This window comes from Cariama cristata, unplaced genomic scaffold (assembly GCF_000690535.1).
Source record: "Cariama cristata isolate BGI_N322 unplaced genomic scaffold, ASM69053v1 scaffold11841, whole genome shotgun sequence".
Classification (NCBI taxonomy): domain Eukaryota; kingdom Metazoa; phylum Chordata; class Aves; order Cariamiformes; family Cariamidae; genus Cariama; species Cariama cristata.
In genome coordinates, this window is record NW_009599885.1 from 15775 (window position 1) to 24325 (window position 8551).

The 8551-nt window shown below is 50.3% G+C and overlaps 1 pseudogene; it reads right to left on the reverse strand.

The window, feature by feature from the left end:
• Positions 1 to 4026, reverse strand: part of LOC104169035 — a 5618-nt pseudogene extending 1592 nt beyond the window's left edge.
• Positions 4027 to 8551: the final 4525 nt, after the last annotated feature.

Here is an 8551-nt window from a genome sequence, read left to right on the forward strand (position 1 = left end):
CCAAGTATGCTGAAATGTCTTCACCTTGGAGGAAGAAGCATATGGATGTTGGACAAATTCAACTGGACATATTGGCTTTTTCCACCACTCTTGGCTCACTTTACGATTGGCAATGGACTGTCGTGTGCTCCTGCAGCAGTGGTCTCAGCCTTTTCCAGGGGCCCCTGAAATCTTCATGACCATTTCCTTAGGCCAGTATAGGGCATGACAGAAATATGTAGGTGTCTACAGAGCTGGGGGTTGGCTTGGCAGCATAGGGGTTGCACCAGGGAACCAGCATGGTTCAAACACTCCCCAAGACTGGGGTTTTGGTGCTCAAGGAGTCCCTTTCAAGGGCAGGTTTTTTTACAACAGGCAGAAGTGTCACCCAGTTGAGCAAACCCACATGCAGGGTGGAAGACAAGGCTGATGGCAAGGAACCGTGTGGCCTCCAAGGAAACACAGGGAGAGGGGAAGCTTCACCAATTCTGCCACCGTGTCTGTCCACATGGTGAATGGAGCAACATCTCAGACCATCAACCCGGTCAACCCAGGAGTGACCACTGGGTTATTAGGTGCAATGAATAGGAGAATCCCTACCTGGCCCCAGTGGAGGAGATTTTTGGTGGATATGTAGTCAGCAAAATGTGATATCTACACATCTCTTTGGGTCTGCCAACAAAAGAAAGTCCTACTGCAAATGATACTCAGTCAGGAGTTGACACTCGTTTGAGGCTAAAGTCAATAGCACTTGACTCTCATCCAGTCTGCTATTCGTTTGCTTTGCCTAGGCTGCCCCAAAGCAGGACGCAGTGAACCTTACCCTGGGGAAACCTCTGAGGAACAGCTCCAACATGATCTCTCTACCTTGAGTGTCCACCTGGCCTCCTGACTTCTCAGTCACAGCCACTAATACCTTAGGACACCTTGGTGTAACTGGCAGCAGAAATCCCACTTCCATCTTCAGGTCAAGCTGACGTCAACAGCAGCACAAGGACCTCGCCACATCAGAGCTCTGGTGTTGGTATCTAGCCTGGCCTTCCACTAATGTCCACTTTAAGACAATGCATGTGAACAACCCAACATGCTGTCATGCCTATACAGACCTGCGCTGTACATCCAGGCAGGTTGTAGAAAGCTAAAACACAATACTGGAGTCAACAGCATCTCAAAATCGGTATTTGATTTTTGATGTTATGACCCAAGAGCAAGATAACTCTTCATAATTAGTTTGTACAAGCTTTCAGATTGGATTTCTTTCTCATCATTTATTTGAGCTACCAACAGAAGTAATGGGGACCCAAAACCCCACAATTTTAAATCTCTCGATTCATCATTTTCATCCTTGGTGCCCTTGTCCCATGACAGTATCATTGCTAAGTAACCCAGCCCCTAATGAGATGTGGCACCTACAGTGACATTATGACATTTCTTATATGGTCAGCCAAAATCACAGGGAAAGATGCCTACCGCATTCAAGTTCTCATTAAATCCACCAAGAAGGAAAAGCCCATCTGTGCAGAGCTGCTGGGCTGCCGGCAGCTGCACGCCTTGGTCAGTGCCACTCTTCACTCCTGTCCCAGCAGTACTCCTTTTTTGATCCCAAAAATCACCTGCCACAGGGCACAGACACGGTGGGTCGGTCCCTGACCAGCACTGATGCCACTGGGGTAACCAGCCTGGCATCTCAGGATGATCCATGGGTTTTCCTGTCCCCTGGAGGGGGGAGAGCCTGGCATATTAAAACTGCCCTCAGAGAATGCCTCCCCATCTCCCCATAGATCCCGGCGGCACCAACAGAGAGGTGGGGTGGGAGCTCAGGGGGATATTTGCCGCAACGACACAAGCCAGTTGGCTTCCTGATTTTCGCTGTCAATCAGTAACCATGCAACCAATTTGGATGTCAAAACAAGAACACAATGCTTACCTTAATTATTGCATCAAGAAGATAGAAAAGACTTAATACTGGACCTTTACCCATGTGTAAAGTGTAGGCAGGACCCACCACAAAGAACATTTTGTTTATTTCAGCCAGCTGCGGCATGCTCGAAAATGCTATGAAACCTGCAAAAAACAGGCAGGAGACTGCAGAGGTCCTGCAGGCAACTGCAACATGGACTCAAGCACATGAATTCCCTCTTGCACCCCAGACCTCCTGTTTGAGATGCAGGGTCTGAACAAAATGAAGCTGCAATTCTCCTGGGTGTGAGCACAGCCCAGCACGGATGGGCAAGAGGCAAAGCTCTCCCACGCAGAAGGACCAAGAAGGCAGGTGGGGAAAGTGGTCCCATGGCCCAATGCAGCCCTGTCCTCAGCAGTCTCCAGTTTGGGACAGACGTTGATGCCCCTCTCCTGTGGCATCCCTGTACCCTGCTCTCGCCCACCACCTGCTCCTCCTCCTCACTCACCCAGAGAGTTGCCCTGAGCATGGCCGACGTAGAACAGTTTCTCCTGCCCGGTTTGCCTTAGGATGAAGTCCACCATGGCAGGGAGATCGTACACAGCCATCTCATGGAAGCTGGGGAGCAAAGAGAGAAGCTGGGGGAGGCGGCCCACTCCCCGCCTCCCACGGAAAACTGACAGCCCAGCATCCCAGCCCTGTCCTTGTTGGTCTCCTCACCTGAAATCCCAAAACTCCTCTTGGTTGACAGAAAGGTTCAGATGCCAGCAGGACCAGCTGTTGCCCCAGATGTTTCAGATCAAAATGTTTTACCCGTATCCAAGAGGATGAAGCCCAGCCTGGGACTGGGAAAATTGGAAATCCAATTGCTACCTTCTAAAACCAAGCCATGCTGGAGCAATACAGGTAACCCGAGTCCTGGAAATGACAGAGACAAAAGGCTATTTGTTTGATGAGAGTACCTGGGAATGGGAAAGGAGATGCACAACCCACTGGAGTTGTGATATTTTCATATCGCGAATGGAAAGTCTTTTGTAGGGGAGAAAGTAGCTTCCCTTGCTGTTTCTTCTCTCTGCTTGTGCTTTTTCTCCTCCAGTTTGAAATATTTTTGCCACCTCTGGCCCTGAGCTGTCGGGAAACCTTGATGCAAGGCAGGGGGCTTGCTCCAGGGAAGGACCCACCATGGCCCTCCTTCTCCAGGCCCTGAGGCCCGCCGGGTTGTGCTGTCCCATCCCAGATGCAGCAGAAGACAGCGTGGAGATCCTGCATCCCCAGGGCCAGCTCAAGGCTGTTCCCTTCCCACCAGCACCCAGAGAAAAGTGCTTTTCCCCCTCAGGAGGACCCACATCTCTTCCCGTCACCCCTCCTTGCAGTGCAGACTTGTCACATCCCTCTTTCTGAAAAGACAATACTCATTTTGCCCAGAAGATCTGCGTTTTGCCTAGATCCTTGTTTTGCCTTCTCTGTTCAGGAGAAGGGGACCTGCCAAGCCTCGCTGCAGGGAGATGAGTGCCCACCTCTGCTTCCAGCTGCCTCTCTGCCACCAGGAATCCAGTTCATGGTCAGGAAATAGCCATCATCCATCGGGACTGGGTGCTCCTTGCTGCGATACCTGTGGAAACATTATCTGGCTGTGCAAGGAGAGAAACCAGTGGGGAAAAAGGTAGGTGGGTTTGACTCAACTCCTGGCAGAACTTGTCCCAAGCACGATGTACGTCAGAGATTAAGTTATCCCTGGAGACAGCAGCGCTCAGCTGACTCCATTGTGTTTCTTGGCTGTGCCAAATGAGGCAATCCTCAAAAATTCAATGTATTAATAGATCTTAGCTGGGCAGGAGCTAAGGAGCAAGGTAGGCATGACAAAGGAGCAAGGCAGTGACCAGCTGGCCAATAGCCCAATGCAGCCCAGGGGGATGTGCCGAGACCCCCCCAGCTCCCTGTGGGTGCAGACACCAGAGTAAGGGATGGGGAAAGCCCAACTGGTCCCTCAGGGAGGACTTTGGGCACACCCCCATGGGGAAGCCTGGACAGGTCCGAATACTTACGACATTCATGAACTCCTGGGGGTTGTCGTGGATTGGTCCCATGCACGGGACGATGTCACCCAGCCCCTGGACCAGGCACAGGGCCACCAGCAGCAGCCACATCTCACCTCTCCGCAGCACCTGGGGGATAACGGGGTCAGTGTGAGCAGGATGGTGGCTGTGCCGAAGGCAAGAGCAAACACTGCGCAGCTCCGGCATCGCTGGCAGTGCCGCCAAAGCCTGATGCTGCAACGTGGAGCAGGTGTTTCCAGCTCAAGCCATGCCAGCTGTGGCACCATACGGGACCCTCTGCCCGGCACGGGGTGTTCATTAGCATCCTGCAGCTCCAGCTGAAGCCACCTGAGTGGGAGCAGCAGCAGAACGTGAGTGTCCAGAGCTGGGGGTTCCCAGCAGATGCGGGGGATAAGCGAGGGCAGGAGGCAGGGGATGAAATGGAAAGAGGCCACATCTGGCCTGGGGGGCTCTGAACCTGGCACAGCTGGCAAAGGTCAAAGCAGTAGGAGACAGTACTCACCAGAGCCTCCTCGCTGCGCTGAGTAAAGTTCAAAAGCTGGTGACTTTCTGCTGATAAAATGTGCAAGAGGAGTTTGGAGGGGTTGAGCCCTTCCTCACCTCATAAATCCACCCAGCCATCCCTCTCCAGTCACATTGTTTCTTGTCAAGCTTTTCTTGCTCATCCCATCTACGGTCTTACTGTTTCAATGAAAAAAACATCAAGACAAGAAGAGTAAATTCCAGCATCTCTGTTTACCCTGTAGGAGTTAACTCACTAACGGCTCTTTGCAACCAAAGATATCTCTTTTTTTTTGGCGTATATTTGCACAGCTTTAAACAGGGCAGGAATCTGTAGCGTCGTGACTCAGTTTCAGACTCTGGGGACAGCTGACAAGGCTGGTTGCCTGAAAGCAGGCTGTACACATCCACTGGGGTGAACTCGGACCAGAGCGATGTGGCTGCTGAGCCTCCCAGCATCCGCGGAGGAGTACCTGCAGAAGGCATTTCTCCTTCTTTGAGTGCGCGTGCGGGCACATGAACAGAAATTGATCCAAGGGCATGTACAAATTTGCCACAAATTCAGTAATAAAAAGTGGAGAAAGAAGCTGGTGATACTTCAAGACATGGTTTAGTGGACATGGTGGCATCAGGTATACGGTTGGACTTGATGATCTTTGAGGTCTCTTCCAACCATAATGATTCTATGATTCTATAAGCTTCAGAAACAGAAGAACTAGCTAAATTATACTTAATAATAAGGTGGAAATTGGGTGCCTCAAACAATGTCATCAGCCAGAAGCAGCGCTGAGATATCTTTCCAGAGCCCACCAAAAGTGGCAGAAGACCATCTCGTTTCCTTGATTCCACCTTACCAACAGGACCATTCAGAGATGAAGCCTGTGATTGCCAAAGCCGTTAATCTGTCAGCTTGTAGCAGCAGAGTAGCCCAGCACCAGGTGCGGATGAGTCCTCTGTCTATGCCTTGCATAGAAGGTTTTGAGAGCCCCACCTTTTATGCTGGGGGTGGGAATGGCAAAGTATTGCAATTTGAATAGATGAAGCTGACACCATGAAGAAGGTGACCTGGGTCAACATGGAGTCCCTCTTGGTGTTGCCCAGTGACCAGAACCGAGGTATTTCTATCTTGTCAGCAACTCCAGGACTCGGGAGAAAAATCTCGGCCTGCAAATCTGATTAAAGAGGTGGACAATGAGAAACAGCAACACAAGGAGTTCAGAAGTTTCCAAGGAACAGACACCAGCACCTCCCCACCTCACCGATAATCACCCAGCCAGCAGAGCCACTCGTCAGGAGAGCATATTTGTGCTTAGCCTAACAGCATGCTAGCCCCATCTATTTATTACATGTGCTCGCCAGCAGGTAAAATAGTTTTTTGTCTGTAAAGTTGTGCACCATTCTGCCTGCAAGTCTCTGCACATGGTAAAAGATGCCCACAGTGATCCAAAGAGCAGAAGGTTTTAGGACCTCCCATCAAAAGAAAATAAGAATGCTGACAGGCTGGGTGGATTAAGACTCAGCGAGATTAATTTGTAACCTCTGCATCCCTCGCCTTTTAACAGAGAGAAAACTATGTTTAAAGATTAAAGCATTGCCCTGTATCCCAAACTGACATCAGCCAAGCAGCTTGCAGCACTGGAAAGCTGGTTTCAAAGCACTGATTGCCATAAGGCATCCGGTGGTGCCACCACCACCACCACCACCACCATCACCAGCTGCATTGTGGATCTCTGCAAGACGTTGTACTTAATTTAGAGTGTGCAACTCAGTGTTTGCAAAGGTATACCAACCCCTGACCTGTATCTCAATAGTAAAAGGAGAAGAATTCACTTCGGGGAGCATCGGTCAAAGTCAATCTGTCAATGAATTGCCTAATAAAAGGTTGGTCGGAGTAAGAAATTGGTATGCAGGATTGGAGGCTGTTGCCATTGGTTTGCAACATAATGCTGAGGGTTCTGTGGATGAATCACATATATACTTAAGATTGCACCTTCACTTAACACACTTCAGGTTCCTCTTTCAAGTGAAACGATATCAGGCTTATGTTATGTCATCCACAAAATTATGAGAACTCAGAGAAAGTCCTAACCACCATTTTATATTGCTTCCCAAATTGGGATCTTTCGCAAAGAATGAATTTGCTACACCAAACTAGAGAAGCTCAGGAGGCAAGGACCAGCAGGTCCAGCTGTCACCAGTGCCACGTCAAACCCAGCTATAAACTTGCTGAGTTCCACCCAAAAAAAAACAGCCTGGAGATTTTTTTTGCCCCTTTGCTCCTACAGAGTCTGCAGCGGGACCTGCCTTTTGAGACAGGAGCTGGGATTTCCAGCCCAAACCTGAAAATGGACAATTTTCAGTCACATGCTCATAGGCCTATTTTGGGCTTTCACCCATGCTGTGGTTTGACCTCTTTAATTATTGAGAATTAAAAAAATAGGGCAAGGGTGTATTTCTTCCCCTAGAGGTCCGAATCACCAAATGTACGGATCGCTGTCAAAAACAGCGGGCAGCTCGTGATCCAGATGAGAGGTCAAAATACCAGGGAATATATTGGCCTTACAACAGAGTACTACAGATCCGTGTTGTGAGTTACTAGTTAGGAGGCGGATTGAGGGGACTGAGGAGTCCTTAACCTGTTGCACTAGCAGACCTGCTCAACAGACCCTCTAGGCTGATTAATTTACTGCTGAAATGTGCAAAATCCAATCCATCGTTAATACAGAGGAGACAGAAAACAAACTGTGAAATTCATGCTGTGCCTGGCATGAGCCCCTTGTCTGAACTGTGATACCCCTGCCGTTCTCCAGCGGTAGAAGGAAACCCAAAGGGTTGAGGTTCGACCTCTCGCAGCACTCACGATTGCCTCTGTCTGCTGGTAGTCTTCAGACTTCAGCCCTGCCTTTTACCTTCTTGCTGTTTCATTCCCGATATCGATACGATTTCAGTGCATAAAAGGTGGAGTGAGAGCAAGATCATCTTTATTCCCCTTTAATTTCTGGTTTGGGTATGCCATCAACTTTGGCTAAAATGCATGTTTAGCACGAGGAATTTTGCTTATGAAGATATGTGCCTCTATGTTGTCTTTTGCATCAAACCACTGAATTACCTGCTACGCACCCTCAAAGAGGGCCTGGCCCTGGGGCTCCTTCTCCATCCGTCACGGTGCCCTTCTCCCAGCGACGAGAGCACCCTGCCCCGCAGCCCACGGCTGCACCCTCAGAGGCACCGCGCGTGCTGGTCCAGGTGGTAATCATCACAGAAGCGGTTTAACGAAGAGGGTGTTGGCTGGTAAACCCGCTGGCGCTCAAACAAGATCAACTGGTTTGTGTAAGATTTCACAACCTGTCTTAACCCTCTGCGTGTGTCTTGGGTTGGAGCTGGTGGCTCCTAGGAGAAGGACAGCAAGAGGTGGTATTGCTTCTGCTCCCTGAAGAGATGCCAAGAGGACAACTCGGGCAGGGTGTGGGGGATGTGACACAGTGTTTAACATGGAAGCAGACCACTGCTTTCCCAGACCTTTGCCGGAGGCATCACAGGATGGAACAAATGGCAGCCCTTGCGGGTTAAGACCAAGATCGGTGTTCTTCACTGATCGGGTTAGTGTGACCTGTCCTCCAGGATGACTGATGGAGAAGCAAGTGACAAAGAGCAATGCAAGGATCCAAGCTCGCTGGGGACCTCCAGGCACTGGAGAGCTGCTGCTGGCATCCAGCCAACTTCTCCTTGCCGGGCAGAGAGAAAGGGAGATCTGTGGGGCCAGGAAGATCAGGCCAAAACCGCTCCAATCACCCCAGCAGCTGGTGTTGACAAGAGCCTGGTGATGAGACTGTCCCTCTCATGACACCTGTGGCTCTCTCCTCCTGCCTTCAGAGCCCCTCACAACCCTCCGCTGCTCCCCTGGGGACCTCAGGATTTCAGCTGGTGCAGCAGCAGCTCAGCTCCTCCTCAAGCTGGCTGGCTGAGATTTGCTCTTCCAGGAGCCCATGAGCCCTGTGGCAAAAGCCTTTTTGACACTGTTTTGTTTAGGGACGTGTTCGCCTGTCAGTGGAGAGAAAATCTGCTGACTCAGCAGGTGGTGGAGTCTGGCATGCAGCCTTGTCAGCTTTGATTA